Source organism: Lipotes vexillifer, unplaced genomic scaffold, assembly GCF_000442215.2.
Source record: "Lipotes vexillifer unplaced genomic scaffold, Lipotes_vexillifer_v1.1 scaffold963, whole genome shotgun sequence".
Lineage (NCBI taxonomy): Eukaryota > Metazoa > Chordata > Mammalia > Artiodactyla > Lipotidae > Lipotes > Lipotes vexillifer.
The window spans coordinates 118,570-137,342 of NW_006780023.1; the positions used below are offsets into that span (position 1 = coordinate 118,570).

The following is an 18,773-nucleotide window of genomic DNA, read 5'->3' on the forward strand; positions in this document are numbered from 1 at the left end:
CTGAATCACTTTGCTGTACACCAGAAACTAACACAACATTGTAAATCAACTTTACTTCAATTAAAAAAAAAAAAAAAGCTTTCTGCCCCTGTAATTGGTATTTACTTATTTAAGATTGACTGGGCCCCAGTTAACCTAACCAACTGGATTGATCTGGAAAAATTGACCTTGCAGGGGTGGACCCAGTAAGAAATCTGAGTGCTTGGTGGCAGAAGATTTTCTGTAATTTTGGTTAAAGAAGAGATCTCTCTACCCTAACAAGTTGGAAGAGAATTCTTTGGTCATCAGCTTGGAAATGGTTGGATTTTATAAGAACTAGTTACAAAAAATATGACTCAACCATATGACTAAGGGCAGTAAATTAGTCTTCAAGCAGATTTCCAACAAAGGTTTTTAGAAGATTGGCTCAGTTGCTTCTTTTTTCTCTTTCTGCTTCTTAACTGGCCTTCCCTCTTCATGTCGTTCAGGCCCTCAGTGGAATAATCATCAGGTCCTCCCCTTTCCACCTACCACCACCACCACACCCAATCAAAATCCACTCGTCCTGTGAACCAAATGGCCCCTCTAATAAATTAATTTTAGAAATGTGGTTAATGATGAGATGGACTAGATGTGGAAGTGAGCCCAAAGGAAGGCCAGTGGAGAAGTTCATTTAAACCAGTCTTTCTGCCAAGGATGCCACTGCTTTCTCCAATCACTAGTCTAATGGTCCTTTCTATAAGAGTAAGATGCTCAGTGATGTAAGCTAACTTGCTTATCATTTCTCCAATGACTTAGAACACAAGGAAAAAATAATCATTCACCTTTATTCTTCCTTTTTTATTCAACATAGACTCAGAATTGTCCCTGATGGATTGCTTCTCAAATCATACCCACAGGAAAAAGACAAAAAGATGGACTTTGGTTTGGAGATGGTGAAGAAGATACTTCTCAATATCATTTGTTAACTAAAACATGGAAAAGTAAAGTGATGGTGTGCCCAACAATGAAGGAGAGATGATACTCCTGCAGCTTTTCATGAAATTTTACTTTTTCAGGCCTAAGTTCCCTAATTAACAATACTCCATCCCCAAGTCTGGCCATGTGCTTCATGATTCAGCACCATCAGTGACTGATACTGTACCAAAAGGAAAATCCAGAGGCTTCACTGTGCTCAGTGTAAGAGTCAACACTGTTTTGCATAAAACGTAGGACCATCGTACTGTCTGAGTATAGGAGCGGGTGTGTTTTCATGACAGCCCAAACCTTTTGTTTTCACAAGAACTGGTTTCATGCCAGTGTCAGGATACTTCAAATTCCAAACATCCCCTCAGTTGACCTTTCTCCATTTCTAACTTTTTAAAAACTCCTTTCAAGACAGGAAAAAAAATGGGCTGCCTTCATTTCAAAAAATAATCTTCAAGAAGGACCTCTAGAGTGGCATGTAAATTAGATTTCCAATCCAAAAAATAAGATCCACAGAAAAGAGGAGGGAAAATATCCCACCATAGCCTCTTCTGAATCCTGTGCAATCTCTGGGAAAATGAGGTTCAGGAGAAAGTTGCCGATAGAAGGGCCCTCGTGGGTTTGGGGGGAAGAGGAATGAGAGTAGAGGGCAGAGACAAAAGTGGGGAGATGGAAGCAAGACTGAGACTGAGGCAAAGTCAAAGGCTCCTGCCCCCTTCAAGGGTTTCCCATTGTCAAGCTGATTCTCTTCTCATGGAAAAATAAGCTTCCATCTGAGAACCAATCAGAATGTAACTGCTTTTCAGGGCTCAGTTGTTTCATCCACTCATTCCACCCTCTCTTACTCATTAGTACACAAGCAGAAATAATTAAAAATAATGCCAAAACAAAACCAGCACCGCCTACCACAATTAACAATCGTTAAATTATATCTAGCTTTTCTGTGCATTTCTCTCCAGAAACCATAACTTTTGTCCTTGATTGCATCTTTCTGGTGGGCTGAAAGTCCCAGATACGTGCAGGAATACAGAATGTGGTCCTAAGCTCATCAGGTAAAGGCAGAAAGCCTCAACCATACTCTCTTTTTTTTTTTTTAAGATTTATTTACTTTTTTTTTTTGGCTGCGTCAGGTCTTAGTTGCGGCATGTGGGATCTTCATTGAGGCATGCAGGATCTTTCGTTGTGGCGCGCGGGCTTCTCTCTAGTTGTGGTAGCGGGTTTTGTCTTCTCTAGCTGTGGTGCACAGGCTCCAGGGCGGGTGGGCTCTGTCGTTGTGGCACTCGGGTTCCAGAGCTCATGGGCTCTGTAGTCTGCAGTACGCGGGCTCAGCAGTTGTGGGGCGCAGGTTTAGCTGCCCCGCGGCATGTGGATCACCAGGGAAGTCCCATCACCCATGCTCTCTTAATCTCTTTCATACCTATCTCTCTCACTGGAAAACACCAGAGAGGAACAGAACCTCCTCCAATCAATGCTGATTTGAAGGAAATGAAAGTGATAAACTTATTCCATCTACCATCTAGCACTGCTGCTGCTATTGTTATTATTATTATTGAATACTGCAGGTGAATCATTTCTGCCACAAGAACCATCATAGTGACCATGAGAATACTGACCAGTATGCATCCCTGCACCTCAGCTGCAGTAACCCAATCCATAATACAGTCGACATTAGGAATTAAAAGTAAAGTTTTTGAAGACCTCTGATCAAAAGCCTCTTTTCTAGGTGAAAACGTAACTTTTAAGACCTCTGCTTTAAAATACAAACTGGGGGCTTCCCTGGTGGCGCAGTGGTTAAGAATCTGCCTGCGGGGGAGACGGGTTCGAGCCCTGGTCTGGGAGGATCCCACATGCCGCGGAGCAGCTGGGCCCATGAGCCACAACTGCTGAGCCTGCGCATCTGGAGCCTGTGCTCCGCAATGGGAGAGGCCGCGACAGTGAGAGGCCCGCGTAAAAAATATATAAATAAATAAAAATTTTAAAAGACAAACTGACTTGGGACTTCCCTGGTGGTCCAGTGGTTGGGACTTCACCTTCCAATGCAGGGGATGTGGGTTCAATCCTGGGTCGGGGAGCTAAGGTCCCACATGCCTTGCGGCCAAAAAACCCAAACAAAAAACAGAAGCAATACGGTAACAAATTCAATAAAGACTTTAAAAATGGTCCACGTCAAAAAAAAAAATGTAAAAAAGACAAACTGACTTCCAACTTTTTCAAAGACTGACCATTTAGTCCCAATCCTTCAAAGAAAGTAACATTTCCATCAAATGATAGTAATGGTATCTTGTTGTCATCTTCAGGTAGGAGCTTTCCTACAAATTGATCTGAGATACAACATTTTAAGAAACATATACTTTTCCAGCATCCAAGAGATTTATAAGTTGTATGAAGAAAAGCCATATATCAGCACCGGCAGAATGGGAGAGGATTGCAAGGTGCTTAGCACCAGCCAAACTGAAGAAAACTTGTTTTTTTCAAGCAGCAAAGCATCTAAGAAGAGATATCCAGAAGATACGGTGTCAGGCTGAACTTCAGGGCAGTGATGAATCAAAGAAACACACCTGGTGACCAAATTTAAAACTATCTAATTCTCAGAGGAGAATAGACAGCCCAGGCTCAAAGCTTGGAGCTCAGTTATGGACCCCCAGAGCATTAAGCTCATGCATGACCCCAGAGTAACCTCTCTGACCCAACCTCAAACTGCTGGTGGTGAAGTAGAGGTCTGAATCTTCAGCCTTGGTCACAGTCCTAACACGACATTGCTGACTTCAATCCCTGTACACTCCTGTTGAATTTCAAAGGCTTCTGGTTCTAGACCCGGGCTTAACCCACCCCTTAGATCTGTCAGCAGATCTTGGCCTCTGGTTTGGCCCTTACTGCTCTCTAAGGCATTTGATTCCGAGTCATCCATTGGCCTCAGAGAATTAGCCCCACCTCACCCTCCATTCATTGTCCCCTACTCCCAGCTCCAACCCTTGGGACAGATACATGATGCACTTGGCTGAGTTTACCTTACCATAATCCAATGCGGAAGTTGGAGTTATCAAACACAGGAAAAGTATTTCAAAAAAACAATAATAGACATCAAAGAGGAACTGCTATCTCAGAAGCCAAGGTAAATATCAACACAGACCATGGTTTGGCAGACTCCAGCTTGCTATGTACAAAATGTTACTCTGAAGGCCTCGACTATTTGACTTTTTAATGGTACAAAAATGTGTATGGAAATACACCTCTAGGACAGTCAAGGACAGTGTATTTCCATTTTAAACACAACTGCTTTACTTTTTTTTTCTTTTCTTTTTTTTTTTTTTTAGCGGTACACAGGCCTCTCATTGTTGTGGCCTCTCCCATTGCGGAGCACAGGCTCCGGACGCACAGGATCAGCGGCCATGGCTCACGGGCCCAGCCGCTCCGCAGCATGTGGGATCTTCCCGGACCGGGACACGAACCCGCGACCCCTGCATCAGCAGGCGGACTCTCAACCACTGCGCCACCAGGGAAAACCGGGTATTGCTTTTTTATGATTTGTTAGGCACGTCTGGAGCAGTGCTCAGTGTAAGGTTAATTATTCCCCATTACTGAGGCCAGACCTTCCTGAATGTTCTGCCCAATACTTCGTGAACTATGAGTTTTCCAGTCTGGTTGGAGGGAATAAGCAATATTCCCGGACTTCTGTGAGTGCAGGGCACTGCTCTCCACCCACTCCCTGTCCCCTCCCCCATCTTTGCACCCCTTCCCCCTTCCCTCCAGCCTCCTGTAGTTGCCTCACTTGCTCTGATGAATCCTTGAGGGCCCTTTCTGCAGATCTCCAGTGCCCTCTCTCTGTGCAGCTCTCTTGGTTCTAGAGCTCTGTCCTGAGAACTCCAGCCACCTTGGTTTCCCTAGGCTCTTAGCATCACCTCCTCAACTCAGGCAGTACGAGTTCCACCTGCAGCTCAGCCTGGAATCTCTATCTGGCAGCCAGCTGGAGCAGTCCAAGCACTCACCTCTTTTTTTTTTTTAACATCTTTATTGGAGTATAACTGCTTTACAATGGTGTGTTAGTTTCTGCTGTATAACAAAGTGAATCAGCTATACATATACATATGTCCCCATATCTCTTCCCTCTTGTGTCTCCCTCCCTCCCACTCTCCCTTATCCCACCCCTCTAGGTGGTCACAAAGCACCGAGCTGATCTCCCTGTGCTAGACGGCTGCTTCCCACTAGCTATTGGTTCATTCTCAAGCCCTCACCTCTTTTGTTTGTGATTTCTTGGGGATCGTTGCCTTCCCACTGCCTGATGGCCAGCGTTTCAAAAATCGTATATTGTTTCATATATTTTATCTGATATTATTTCAGGTTATTTCAGGCAAAAGAATAAATCTGGCCCTGTTACTTTATCTTGGGCAAAAACAGAACTTCTTTAAAATTCAGTCAACTTAGCACTAAATACCAGTATTACACAGTAAAGATACTATCAGTACTTTAACCCGTGTTTTTCAAAATAAGGTCCTTGAGCCGCCTGCCTGAGAATCTCCTGGGATGCTTGATAAAATGAACATTCCTACTTCACATCCCCAGATCTACTGAATATAAATTTCTTGCCGCTAAAATTTAACAGTTGTTTTCATTACCATGACAATTCATTAACAAAAGACAATAAAATTCCTCTTCTGAAAGTTGGGAAATCATTAGAATTGGCAATGGGTTAAAAAGGCAAGGAGAATATTGGGAGTTCAGCTTGAAATGATGTTCACACCAGGTTTCAGCTACAAAAGCATGCTCTGTATAAACCATGACTCTCCATGGCTACATGAGCAATTTTGGAGCTGCTTCCTACTCATTCATTGCAACAGTAGTGCTCCATTTGGAGACTGGAAAGCAATGGTGACATGGGGAGAGAATCTTGAGTGCCTCCACACAGAGGGCCTCTGGACGGCAAGTGTTCAGGGCCAAAGTCAAACCAACCAGGAAACTGTTTTGCCAGGATATGTGCTTCCCCTCAGCTCACTGAATAAAGTCATGCTCCCCACCAATGAATTTTCATCAACAGTGACAACAATCACACTATCAATCTTTTATTCTCCAATCTCAAGAGCAATTGGAATGACCCCTGTACCATCCTGACTCATATCAGTCCCATTTTCTGAGGAAGGAAACAAACAGCCTAACATGCTTGTATAAGGTGTGAACAGAATACGGTTATCATGATGCTGAGTCTATCAGAGGAGCAGTAGGTTACATTACTCGAGCAGAGTTCTTCACATATCTTCTCTGGGACTTGGTATTGGCCATCTCACTCATTTTGAAGCTAGTGGCAAAGTTCTCGCTCCTGGAGGAAGTGAGGGAAGCACCAGTGCAAGCTTGAGCTTGTAGACAAAAGAACAAACCAAAGCGTATCTCACATCTCAAATCATTATGTGTTCTCTACCTGAACCTACTTTTTTATCCAAAGTCTGACTACATTTCATTAGCATTGGGGGAAGAGTGGGCAAGGTGGAGATGGAGATGGGAGAATGTAGGCAGAGCCAGATTACCTTTTAGCCCATGGTAAATATCTGGACTTCATGTTAAATGCAGTGGGAAGCCATTGGAGGGTTTAAGCAGGGGAATGATGGGACCTTATGTGTATTTTTAAAGAATCATCCTGGTTGCTTTGTGGCACATCCTGGTTGCTTTACAGGGGGCAAGAGTGAAAGCAAGGAGAACCCTAGGACAATGCTAGTGAAGCCATAGTCTGTGGACCAACGCTAGTTAGCAAACTGTTTACCATCTGCAACAAGATAAGCATGGAAACTGACAGTAAACGTTTAGAAACTTTAAAACATTTTAGAGTAATACAACATTGCTGCAACATCCAAATAGGAGTTTCTATATTCTTACAAAAATGTCAAGCTTCACTGGACCGAGGGAAAAAAAATAAAACCAAAACCAAACTGATCCTTTACCACAGATAGTTTAATACACTGTGGCAGTAATTCAGGCCAGGGGTGATGGATGCTGGAACTAGGGTGTATCAGGCACAGAGGATACAAAGTGTTCACCCTCCCAGGATTACACAGGATGGTAAGAGGAATCTGGCAGATCAGAACAAGGAATTTGGTGCACACAGAAAGACCTCTACCTCTGCTGACCAGCACTAGACTCGACTACTCACCAACCCTCTGAAAAGTTGCCATCAACAGCAGTTGCTTCACTCCTGAGTGTATTATACATGGCATAAATGTTAAGCGTTCAGACACTGGAATGAGGTTATACTATGTTTAAGTCCTGATTTCATCACTGTGTGATCTTGGAAGAGTTACTTAACCTCTCTGGGCCTCAGTTACCTCATCTATAAAATGGGAATAATAAGAGCCTCTACCCCATAAGGTGTCCATGAAGATAAAATGAGAAGAACCCTGAGAAGAGGCTGACATCTCATAAATGGTCACTCAGCCATTAGTTGTTTGTGTATATTTCTGGGAAGAAAGAGCTTTAAAGCATGATGACGGTTACATAATCTCTATCCTCCGTGGAGCACAATAAAGTTCACAAAACCCTATCACATACAGTACTTCATGACTCCTCTCTTAGAAGTAGGGAGATACAGACCTGATTTTCTGATGAGGAAAATGAGGCTTAGTGTCCATACAGAGGTTCCCAACTTACCCCAGGAGGATGAGTTATTGATTCATCCCTCTTTTCCCCACAGTGGAAACAACCTGTCCGAAAAGTCACACAAGCAGCAAGAAAAAAAACAAGATCACCGTGCTCTTCCACAGTCTGTCTTCATGCCCTTAGTGCATACAAACCAAAGGCAGAGCAGGAGGAGGAAAAGCAACACCAGAGATGGAGAAGCTGGGGTTCAGTTCTCCTTCCTGCTGGCTTAAAGGTACGGAGCATCTAGGTCTCTGACCCAGTTCCCCCATTCTTCCTCAACACAACCTTCTCTCTCCCCCTTATTACTCTCTCTTCCTCGGACCTTTATCCCCAAGGTTCAGCTGTGACATGATTCTGGTGTGAGTATTTTTCATGATTTTTTTCTTCTTCACTAACATTTTTAATGTCATTGAATTTTCATTATTTATTAAACATACAGTGTCCCTAAAACTGTCCTAAATGTGCTCCTTACTACCATACCTCTCTCTATTTTGGCTTTTCCTCTCTTCCTTTAAGAGTTTTTGACAATCATTAGTCTGAATTATTCCTGGCTTACAGAGAGAGGAAGCAAGAATCAAATAATTGGAGAAAAACTCTCTGAGCTAAAGAAAGATTTGTGACTTCAAATGGAAAGGACACATCAAGAGAAAACAGGATGTTAAAAAAAATTTTTTTTAAGATCCATACCTAGACATATCAAAGTGAAATTCAGAACTTTATACTTTTTTAATTTAAAGTGTAAGGATAGTAATTTAATATAGGGCTACTTGGATATGAAGGATGCCATTTGAATTTTATAAGAGTAGTTATTAATCCCAATATTCTGATATTTTAATCTATTGTTTTGTCTGTAGAAGAATATTTTAGGAACTAATATATCTTTTTCTGAAGAAATACTTACCCAAAGTTCAAAAATCCCTTATATTTCACTTTGGTTTCTTTTTCTTCTATTAAATTTAGGACAAATGAAATATAATACTTTTTACTGAAAATGTATTTGGTGGTAGACTCTGGGCCAGAGATAAACACAGTGTCTCTACACAAGAAACTGGGTCTATTTGGCCACCTAGTTGTTGACTCAAGTCAGAAAACAGACTAAGTAGGATTTCAGGTCATTAGGAGGGAATTCAAATGCCTCCTAAACACCTAAGTTCCTACCAGGAAATGACACAGCCATGAGGGAATTTTGGCTCTGAAAAAAGTGAAGTTAATGGGAGCTCTACATAATTTGGTGAGAAAGAGTTCACCTTTCAGCTTAAAGAAGTGAGTTTTCATGGGAATGAGGCCACAAGGAACAGTGAAAACAGTCTTATTTGAGAAGCTTAGCCCAATGCCACTCTTACATTAAGTGGCTTGGTCTTCTATAGAAAAAGAACATTCTTCCATTTGAGCTTCACCTACTGTTCTCCATGACAAGATATGCCACAAAAATCTATACATCTCAGGTGACAGGTTGAGATTTGTATATTATACATGTATATGCTTATGTATGTGTGGAGCTAAAAAAAAAAAAGGTAGAACAATGAATATAATATGGTCTCATTTATGTTTTAAAATTATATTTATGTTTAGATCTATACCTGTGAGTGGATTCCTGGAGAAGGTCTAGAAGGATACAGGCCAAACTACTAACAAAGGTACCTCGGGGACAGTAGCGGGATGAGAAGAAAGCAGGTAAGAAAAGGGGAAAACATTACTTTTGACTCTATACACTGTTTCAATTTTTTCAGCTCATATAGGTTACTTTTTTAATTCTAAAGCCAAAAATAATTAGAAGGGTTAGGAAAAAAGAAACAAACAAACAAAAAATGAAAGAAGGAAAGAAAGGAAAGAAAGAAAGAAAGAAGAAAGGAAGGAAGGAAGGAAGGAAGAGAGAGAGAAAGAAGGAAAGAGAGAGAGAGAGGGAGGGGGGAAGGAAGAAAGGGAGGAAGGTGGAAAGAGAGGAAGGAAAACTATGAGCAATCAGTGCCCTTTAACCATAGGAAAAATCTTTCTTTCTTGGAGAGAGTAAAAGTTATAAGAAGTAGAAATTTTGAGTAATTCTATGAGGAAAAAATTAGCACTTTAGACATAATTTGAAAAATAAGTCAAGAATAAATCAATATTTTAATACTATGTCTATATGTATTCTAATGGTGTTTATACAGAGAAGAACATTATAATGATTAATAAGTGAATCGCTTAGATATCCACATACGAAACAATAAAGTCGGACCCTTACTTCCATCATATACAAAAATTAATTCCAAATGTATCAAAGACCCAAACATCAGAACTAAAACTATAAATCTCTTAGAAGAAAACACAGAAGAAAATCTTCATGACACTTGATTTGGCAATGATTCTTGGATATGACACCAAAAGCACAGGCAACAAAAGAAAATATATATTAATTGGACTACATCAAAGGACAATACCAACAGAGTGAAAAGGCATCCCAGGGAATGGGAGAAAATATCTGCAAATCATATACCCGATAAATAGATAACATCAAGAATATATAAAGAACACATACAGGGCTTTCCTGGTGGCACAGTGGTTGAGAGTCTGCCTGCCGATGCAGGGGACGCAGGTTTGTGCCCCGGTCCGGGAAGATCCCACATGCCGCGGAGCGGCTGGGCCCGTGAGCCATGGCTGCTGAGGCTGCGCATCCGGAGCCTGTGCTCCGCAACGGGACAGGCCACAACAGTGAGAGGCCCGAATACCGCAAAAAAAAAAGAACACCTACAACTCAATAACAAAACAAAACCTGACTTAAAAATGAGCAAAGGGGGCTTCCCTGGTGGTGCAATGGTTGAGAGTCCGCCTGCCGATGCAGGGAACACGGGTTCGTGCCCCGGTCTGGGAAGATCCCACATGCCACGGAGCGGCTGGGCCTGTGAGCCATGGCCGCTGAGCCGGCGCATCCGGAGCCTGTGCTCCGCAGCGGGAGAGGCCACAACAGTGAGAGGCCCGCGTATCGCAAAATAAATAAATAAATAAATAAATAAAATAAAAAATAAAAATGAGCAAATAACTTAAATAGACATTTCTCCAAAGAAGATATACAAATGGTCAATAAGCACATGAAAGGGTGCTCAACATCACTAATCAGAAACACAAATCAAAGACACAATAAGATATCACTTCATATCCATGAGGATGGCTGTTATTAAAAAACAAAAACAAACAAACAAAAAAACCCAGAACAACAAGTGTTAGCAAGGATGTAGAGAAATCGGAATCCTTGTGCATTGCTGATAAGAATATAAAATGGTGGGCTTCCCTGGTGGCACAGTGGTTGAGAGTCCACCTGCCGATGCAGGGGACGTGGGTTCGTGCCCCGGTCCGGGAAGATCCCACATGCCGCAGAGCAGCTGGGCCCGTGAGCCGTGGCCGCTGAGCCTGCACGTCCGGAGCCTGTGCTCCGCAATGGGAGAGGCCACGGCAGTGAGAAGCCCACATACCGCAAAAAAAAAAAAGAAAGAATATAAAATGGTGCAGGGCTTCGCTGGTGGCGCAGTGGTTAAGAATCCACCTGCCAATTCAGGGGACACAGATTTGAGCCCTGGTCCAGGAAGATCCCACATGCCGCGGAGCAAATAAGCAGTGCGCCACAACTACTGAGCCTGCGCTATATAGCCTTAAGCCACAACTACCGAAGCCCGTGTACCTAGAGCCCATGCTCTGCAACAAGAGAAGCCATGACAATGAGAAGCCCATACATCGCAACGAAGAGTAGCCCCCACTAGCTGCAACTACAGAAAGCCCACGCACAGCAACAAAGACCCAACACAGCCAAAAATAAATAAATAAATAAATAAAATTTATTTTAAAAAATGAAATAAAATGGTGCAGCTGCTGTGGAAAACAGTATGGCAGGTCCTCAAAAAATAAAAAATTGAATTACTTTATGATCCAGAAGTAATTCCACTTCTGGGTTTATACCCAAAATAATTGAAGGCAGGAACCCCAGTAGATATTTCTACACCAATGTTCATAGCAGCATTATTCACAACAGGCAAAAGATGTTGTATTAGTCAATGTTCTCCAGAGAAATATAACCAATAGGATATAGATATATAGGTAAATATATATGAAGAAAGAGAGAGAGAGATTTATTTCAGGAATTGGCTCACATGACTGTGGAGGCTGGTAAATCCAAAAGCTTCAGGATAAGCTAACAAACTGGAAACCCAGGGAAGAGTTGATGCTGCAGTTCAAGTCTTAAGGCAGTCTGCTGGCAGAATTCCCTCTTCAAGGGAGATCAGTCTTGTTCTATGAAGGCCTTCAAATCACTGGATGAGACCCACCTACATTATGGAAGCTAATCTGCTTTACTCAAAGTCTACTAATCTAAATGTTAATTTCATCTAAAAATACCTTTACAAAAATATCTAGGATAATGTTTGACCAAATATCTGGATACTGTGGCCTATACAAATTGACACAAAAGGTTAACTTCACAGACGGAAATAATCCAAATGCCCATCAACATTTTGTTTGGGATAAACAAAATGTGGTATATACATACAATGGAAAATTATTCAGCCTTAAAAAGCAATGAAATTATGACACTTACTACAATATGGATGAACCTTGAAGACATTATGCTAAGTGAAACAAGCCAGTCATAAAAGGACAAATACTGTATAATTCCACTTATAAGAGGTAACTAGAGTAGTCAAATTCATAAACACAGAATACAGAACGGTTGTTCCCAGAGGCTGGGGGGAGGGGAGAGGAAGGTAACAGAGAGTTATTGTTTAATGAATACAGAGTTTCAGTTTGATGAAAAAGTTCTGGAGGGACTTCCCTGGTGGCACAGTGGTTAAGAATCCGCCTGCCAATGCAGGGGACATGGGTTCGAGCCCTGGTCCAGGAAGACCACACATGCTGTGGAGCAACTAAGCCCGTACACCACAGCTACTGAGCCTGCGCTGTACAGCCCACAAGCCACAACTACTGAAGCCCACGCGTCTAGAGCCCGTGCTCGGCAACAAGAACAGCCACCACAATGAGAAGCCCGCACACCGCAACAAAGAGTAGCCCCCGCTTGCCACAACTAGAGAAAGCCCCCGCGCAGCAACGAAGACCCAAGGCAGCCAAACTAATTAATTAATTAATTAATTAATTTTTAAAAAGTTCTGGTTGCACCATAATATGAATGTACTTGACGTCACTGAACTATACACTTAGAAATGGTTATAATGCCAAATTTTGTTATGTTTATTTTACCACAGTAAAAAAATGAATTGCTTACATGTATAGGCTTTACTATGACACAGACACCATGCTAAATGCCTTATATTGATTTTCTCATTTAATGCCTTTGATATTCCCATTTTATAAATAATAAAGCCTAGAGAAAGTGACTTGCTCAAGGTACACTAGTAAGAGGCAGATCTAGGGTTGAAACTCTCCATCTGACTCCAAAATCCATGTGCTCAGTCAGTGTGCTATACTGAAAAGAGTGACTCCATTAAAGTAATGAGATAGAAAGCAAATTAAACTGTTTTTCAAGTAATATTTTAAAGTTGATTAAACATATTAAAAATTTTAATTTTTAATTCCCCCAAAAATATCGAATCCAGACTGGGTATGACTAATAATAAGACACCTAAAATAGTCCTACGTTAACCTTCACCATGAGACATTCTTATCCCAAAACCACAGCATCTCCAGAAATGAGACAAAAAAACAGGCTGCCCAAGAAATAGGAATAGAAAGTGTACCTGGCATCTGCCCCATTCTTCCACAAGCCTTGGAACATTTCATAGTTTCTCTATTTTTTTTAAATAAAACTACTGTGGTTCCATTTATATTTTTAAATTATATTTACATTTAGATCTACACCTGTGAGTAGATTCTTGGAGAAGGACTGGAAGGATACAGACCAAACTATTAGCAAAGATTACCTCTGGAGAAAGTAGTAAAATGGAAAGAAGGCAGGTAAATAAAGGGGAAACCATTACTTTTGACACATACACTCTGTTCCAGTTTCTCAAAGGATACAGTCATTCAACTGACATTACTGAATGTCTACCATAAGTCCAGGGTCTACGGTGGTTCTGTTCAATCAAGATGAAAAGACAGAATGATTATCTGTAATGAGCTCCATCTAATAAACAAGTAACACATCTCCTGTCTGCATGTGCAACGCATCCCATAGACAAGACTCATGTTTCTACACCAATGTTCATGGTGTAGAAACATGCCATGTTGGTATTATGGTCCCTGCAGGGAATTTTTACCAACCCCACTCCTCCAAATGGTCCCTTCCCCTCCAGTGATTCTCCCTCCATGGACTTCTTGACTACCACCGCCACAAACAAAAAGAGCAGCCCGGCTATATTACACCCAAGGCAGCATAGACTAGTGGTGAAGGCTTGGGCTCTGGAGTTACACCGTCTGGGTCTGCATCTGTCATTTGTACAGTGTGACCTTGGGCAAGTTTCTTAATCCGCCCGTGCCCCTGTCACCTCAACTAATAGGTACCAACCCTCACAGGATTACTGAGATGCTTACATGAGTTAAGGCAGGTAAAGCACTCAGAACAATGTCTGTCATATATTAAGTGTTCAGAAAATCCATTACTCACAGATGGATCAAATAGCCTTCTAGAAGCAACAGACTGTCCCAGGGAAAAGAAATAAAAGATCATCCAACGGAAGAGGGATCTTAGAGATCATTTTACAGATGATGGCACAGAGAGGGCCATAATGGCTCAATGTCTTGCCCAAGGACACGCAGGTGGTCCACGGCAGCATCAGGACCAGTCTCAGGTTCTCTCTGACACAGCACAGTGCTCTCAAGGAAGAGAAAGCAGAGCTCTCCAAACTGACTTGTCACTTAGGTGCATACTACAGGTCTCATCTACTTTAATACTCGTGCATCCTAAAGTTATAAGTATTAGCATGTGAATGCTCGATTCTCTGAGCAGCACGAAAAGGGCTTTTTGGCACACACTGTGTGTGTGTAAGGGTTGGGGAGGGGTGCAGGTGCAACAATCACATCCATGTCAAAGACTAGGGCATGACCTGTTTCTGAAATGTAGCCTCAGTAATTGTCCAGGATGCCAGACCACTTCAGCAGAGCTCCAAGACAGCCACCACAGAGTGAGTCCAATAAGTGGAGCTGAGACTCACTGGTCAGTCCTGCAAGGCCCTGAGGTGGGGGTCACTGAAGCAGTGGAGCAGATCAGGAGGGGTATGCTGGGCAAGGGGGAGAAACTGAGAGATGGATCATTCCAGAAACACCTCCAACTATGTAACTGCTGCAAGTTCAGCTTGTGACCCCCTACCAGTCTTGCCTCCCAAGTCTCCTTCTCCACTGAGAGGCTCTCCATGCCGCCCTCTCCTACCTCTCCCAATTTTCCAACCTTTCCACCTACTAAGCTCTCACAGATTATCCCGCATCACAACCCAACATCCCCCCAGGAGAAATTCACACTTTCCAGCCTCAGTGCTTTTTTGCCCACGCTTTCCCTTCCTCCTGGAGTGCCTGCCACCTTCTGTTCTATGATCCCTTTCCCCTCAACCAAAGCCATTTGGCAAAATCCTTTTCCAGAAATGCCAACCCTTTCTTGAAACCATCCTACGAGAAGAAGTCCTCTTTCCCAGAACCCTCTAGGTCTTTCTAAGGCACTTGATAAATTCTACCTCACTTCCCTCTCCAGACTCTCTCTCCTTTACAGCCATATACAATGCCCCATTAACAAGGGGTCTGCACTCAGTAAACACCAGTTGCTAGTGTAGAAGTCAAAATGGTGGCTGGGAAAACAAGTGCAGCAGGGGAAGCCGAAAAGGACGGCAATGAAGAGTGTGCACAACAGCAAAGACTAACTCTGTGCCAGAACCAAGGGTTTAACGCGTGTTAACTCACCTAGTTTTCAAGACAATCCCATGAGATAGGTGCTATTATTGCCACGTACAAAGGAGGGAACTGAGGTATGATGGGCTGAGTAACCTACCCAAGGTCAAACGGCAGGGTTTTAAATTGAACCAGGCCAGCTGGCTCTTTATACTGATTCTCTGCAACACTGTTCCTTCTAACCCTACATCCCTGAAAACCACTTCAACTCTTCCACTCACAGTGTGCAATGCCTTTCTGAATCAAAAACACACTTTGCAACTTGCGATTATGGCACCTACTGCTTTCTAAGTCAAAAATTAAAGATCAATTCTGGCCACAACTGCCACAAGAGTAAATAACATATGATAAAGTCTCAAATCTAAAACACTGCTTAAACAGAGACAATTATAGATGTTTGGGATGGAATGGGCCTCTGGCCATTCACCTAGCTCAATATTTGCCATCATTTCCATTTTAAAGTCCTGAAATATATACCAGAATTATGTGCAAGCACAAACATCTAACAGCACTCTGAATATTACTCTGATAGAATTATGGGGGTAATAATATAATTATAAGTTTATTGATGCACACAGTGGTCTATCACGTTTAGTGTGGTTTTTTAACAATCATCAAGGAATTTGGGCTTACCACTAAGGACAGGAGAATATAGAAAAGACATTGAGCTACATTCACATGTAAGTGAAACAGTAATTACCTATATAATTCAGGACTTAAATAATTTAATATTAAATATCCCATTAAAGGAAGCAAAAGTTTTGTTAATTCTGAATAAGCCAGATAACTTTTCAATCTTCTGACGAAACAGGGGGGGAACTTCCGTGGTAGTGCAGTGGTTAAGACCCCATGCTCCCAATGCAGGGGGCCCGGGTTCGATCCCTGCTCAGGGAACTAGATCCCACATGCATGTCATAACTAAAAGTTCGCATGCTGCAACTAAGGAGCCAGCCTCCCGAAACGAAGACCCAGCGCAACCAAATAAATAAATACTTTAAAAAAAAACAGGGAGGGGGGATGGAGAAAAATTCCGGCTTTACAAATGTATACTCTGTTCTCACAGAAAGAAAATAGAAAAATAAATGTATCAATAGATTCAACTTTGAAGGTAGGAGAGGCTTTTTACAGGATAACAGTTAAATTTCTGTTTCAGGAAATTTTTAAATAGCACACAGATGACCCCAAAATTAAATTTAATTAAATTACATTAAAATGTTAGCAAAGCAGAAGAAAAGGAAACGAGGTTCTGTGCAGTTTGTGGCAGCAAGCGATATTTTTCTCTCCCTGATGAGAAGGCTTAGTGAGAACTGCAAAAAGACGCAGGGTAGAGATCACAGCGGGAGAAATAAGATATCCAGCACGTACCCAAAACTTACCCAACTCGGTCTTACTCAACGCTATTTTTCACACTTTGCCAGTTTTAAATCAGAGAGCGGCTGGGATTTTGCTGTTGCTGTTTCTGTCCTTTTGATCCCAGAGCCCCATGAAAGTTAAACTGTGTGTTGGATGGGATCTGGCACCGTCTCGCATTAGGGCGAAAAAAGTTTTAAACTTGGATTCCTGGTTGCTTCTTTGGAAAAGTGAATAAATAAGTGGCTGAAAGGAGAAGACGTGGGGGACGTGCTCAGCTGACGTCGGGCCCGCGAAGGGGCCGCACAGTTCCTCAGCGCAGCTGTCCAGATGTGCCTCATCTGGTTCCCCGGCGGGGCACGAGCCTCGGCGGCCACGGCTAGCAGAAGCTCCAGCTCATTGGTCTCCGGGGCTCCTCGCTTGCCGCCTATTGGTCGGCCGGCCCGCCACTCCCTCGGTCCTCGGGCCCGCCCCCCGCCCGCCGGGCCAGCTCGCTCCATCCTCAAGAGGAACCTGGAAGTGCATCCCGGGCGCTGATGTGGCACTCCGCGGCCGCTGCGGGCGTGGGAGGGGCCCGGCCGGAGAGAGGTCCTCCTCACCCAGGGCTTACCCCTGTCCTGGCCCCTGTTATACCGATCCTTTCCGGCAGTTAGTCTGGTTTGTTCAAACAGGATGATTTCAATCTGTTCATGGGATGAAATTAATGCGCGCCCCACGCTGGCTTAAATCCCCAGCATTTCCGAGTTAAAGGGACTGGGGCTCAGGGATGCCCACGCCCCCAAAGGGCCTTCAGGCCATGTCTCAGAACTTCAGTCTCCCCTCTTTATCCAGGGAGCGAAAAATGAAATTCAAGAGCCTGTTTCATGGGGACAGTATTCTTTTGTTGGAAGAAAAAAACTTAATGAACCCTTCACCAAAGTCCTCATTAACTAGAAAACTCGTTCTTTCTGCAGAGAAGCCCAGGGCTGATTACAGGAGTGACTTGGAAGACTTGGTTTGTTTGGAATTTTTGTTGGGTGGTGGCTGTAGGAAAACGAGAAATGTTGCTTTGTTCTGTGAGAATGTACACCAAACGATGCTTTGATCCTGGGGAAACCTTTGAAAGATTGATTAGTTGGGAGAGTGTCTGCAAATCAATCACCATTACAATTTGAGGGTGTTGACAGAAATGTGAGCTCATTGAAACATTAAGAGGGCAAGAGCTACCTTCATTGAGCCACACACCATGAACTGGGCCAGCCCCTATACTTAAAACCACCTTATGAAATACATATTAAAATTATCTCCACTTTCAGATGAGGCTACCAAGACACAGAGCAGCCTCTCCCAGCATGCCACTGAGGTTTCCAATATTTGTTTGCAGCATGGGTACATAAACATACCTGCCCTTTGCCAGGAATAGGTGAGTCAGAGTTTATTGTGAGTGCCTCTACCTTCTGATGTCCAAAGCTTTCACTTCATAGATAATGTCCTCTTGGTCGGTCTATTTGTTATCTATTGCTATGTAACAGATTATCACAAATGTAGTAGCTTGAAACACCACACATTTACTAATGCAGTTTCTAAGGGTCGGAAGTCCAGGCATGGCTTAACGGGATCCTCTGCTCAGGGTCTCACAAGGCTGCACTCACAGTGTCTGTCAGGATGCATCCTCATCTGGAGGCTGGAAGGGGGAAGAATCTACTTCCAAGCTCCCTCAGGTTGTTGGCAGGATTCATTTCTTTGCAGCTGTAGGTCTGTGTCCCCAGTTTCTTTCTAGATGTCAGCTAGCAGCTGCCCTTGCCTCCTAGATTCTAGTCTCATTCTCCTGCAGTTTCTGAAAACCAGGAGGTGGAGGTCATGGGGGTCCGCCTTAGAGTCTGTCTGCCACAATGGGCTAGTCAGACACCTCAGTCTCTACAGCCCTGAATGCCATGTCATCTCACCTCCACAATCCCTCCAAAAATTCAGAGCCCCACTCACCAAGTAAAAAAATACGTAAGTGGATTCACAACACTCAATCCCTC

The 18,773-nt window shown here is 42.9% G+C and overlaps 1 protein-coding gene across 1 annotated transcript in view; it reads right to left on the reverse strand.

Moving 5' to 3' along the window:
- Window positions 1-17,106, reverse strand: part of TMEM45A (transmembrane protein 45A) — a 110,480-nt gene extending 93,374 nt beyond the window's left edge. Inside the window, exon 1 of the mRNA XM_007453195.1 lies at window positions 16,794-17,106. The gene's annotated coding sequence lies outside the window, so the exon portion shown is untranslated. The remainder of the gene's footprint in view (window positions 1-16,793) is intronic.
- Window positions 17,107-18,773: the final 1,667 nt, after the last annotated feature.